Consider the following 2,146-nt stretch of genomic DNA (forward strand, 5'->3'; position numbering starts at 1 on the left):
AATTCTTCTCTTTTATTTGAGCAGAGTACATTCGTATTTATGGCACTAGTAAAAATGATATATTATCTGTAAAAAAAGGAAGCAGTAGTAAAATATTTATGAAAATACATTATTAGGAAAATATGTCAAAATTTAGGTACATAGTACACATAATGACACAATGTGATATACAAATATGTTTTATCATTGGGTTTATAGAAAATTTATAATACCTTCGTGTATGTAGTTATTATATGATTGGTTTGTTTCCAAATTGACAAAAACTAGAACACAATATCGGGTTATTAATTTATTTTTAACGATACAGATAATATTATATTTAGTTATACTATTGTGTAATAAATAATAGAATATCATGCATCTGAATTAGAAGGAGTATGTTATGAATATTGATATTGTTTGGCATATTTAGTATTGTTCGCAAGCAACATCAACACACAATTACTAACTACTAACACACATACATACATATATTTATACATACGAAAAAAGTATGTTTATATGTATATAGATGCCTGCGTGCATAGGTATATATACAGATATATTCATACTTGCGCAACTCGTTGCGTATAAAGAATAGTTTATTTAAAGTTTCATGAATTTAGAAAATGGTATATCAAAGTTGTATTTATAAATATTTAATAGAGATAAAGGAGAGAAATAAACCGATAGGGAGAGATTATTAGTGCTGTTAAAGTTTTATCAAGCATGTATAATTTATGATGCCTGTTGCACTTTCTTTAAATAGGAACGTTAATTATATTTATATTGTATTGTTGACGTTTGGATTTCGTAGTATATGTACATTTTTACGTCGAAATGTTCAAGGCGAAAAATTATTAGTCGGTAAATCCATCTGGAAAATTGACAAAATGACTGTAAATCACCGAGGTTTTCAAAGTTATGCAAAAGAAACAGCGGTATAGCATTTAATTATACGCTTAGTTGATGGCTTATTAGGATGGCAGTGCTAATCAAGATTTTGTGAAGCTCCTAGTAAATAATTATCATTATATTCAATACATTATCCTATTAATAATTATAGCTCTATATTTTTCAATTAATTATAGTCACTACGTCCCTTATATAAAGAAGCGTCTTTTAGTACATATGTATAAATATAATATACCTTTCCTTTTCGAAATTATTATTTATGATATTATAATTTACAGGGTGTTTTAGATTTCTATCTTTTATCGATGAATCATTTGATTTTTTTCTAGAGAATCGGCTCCAAAATAATCAAAGAAAAATATAAAACGTAGATCGGTAGGTTTGATGGAATCGTATAGGTACAGCAATACTTATACTTTTAGACAAGATTACATGTACATATATATAAGTTCGTATCGCTACTGTATTGTGTACGTTATTACTTTTCACAATTATTAGTTACAAATTATATATTTCTTTAATTATTCATTTATCTCGAGGAAGAATATTACATGCAGAAAAAAATCTCTAAGATGTAGTAAAAGAAATTGCAAAATTACTGTTATAAGAGGAATATGATGCTATAATAAGAAATATATTGACATTATAATATTATTTAATAAAGAGATGCATATGTTGTGTGTATATGTATATACACATATATATGTGATATACATGTATGAGCGGTCTTTACATCGTGATATCTTGATGTATCCAAGCTATTACCGCGAAAAATCATGCCATCTCAACACTATTATTTATATATAATTTACATCTTTATATTTAAGATTTACCTTTCACTTTTACTTCAGCAAGCAATAATTATAATATGATGCGTACGATTTTCTGAAGGATTTCCTTTCATTCTATGCTCAAGCAAGGGAGACATTGGAATTTTCTCGAAGAGCAATAGACAAATCAGCCTATATATACGTATTTATATACATGTATATATACATATGCATATATGTGTGTAATAATAGGAAACTTATATTCTAGGACACACCGACGTACGATGGGATCTTATAACTCGTACTCGTGATACATTCCTATGTAAATAAAGAAGTCTCTGTCTTTTATTTGATTCACCACCATTTCCAGCTGGATTCATCCAATAAAGGGTCAGCTTAATTTATAACATCATTATACACCTTTCACGCAACAACGACGATCTTAAGGACCTAATTTTTTCCACTTTCTCTCTCTCTCTCTC

This window comes from Atta cephalotes (assembly GCF_000143395.1).
Source record: "Atta cephalotes unplaced genomic scaffold scaffold00002, whole genome shotgun sequence".
Taxonomy (NCBI): Eukaryota; Metazoa; Arthropoda; class Insecta; order Hymenoptera; family Formicidae; genus Atta; species Atta cephalotes.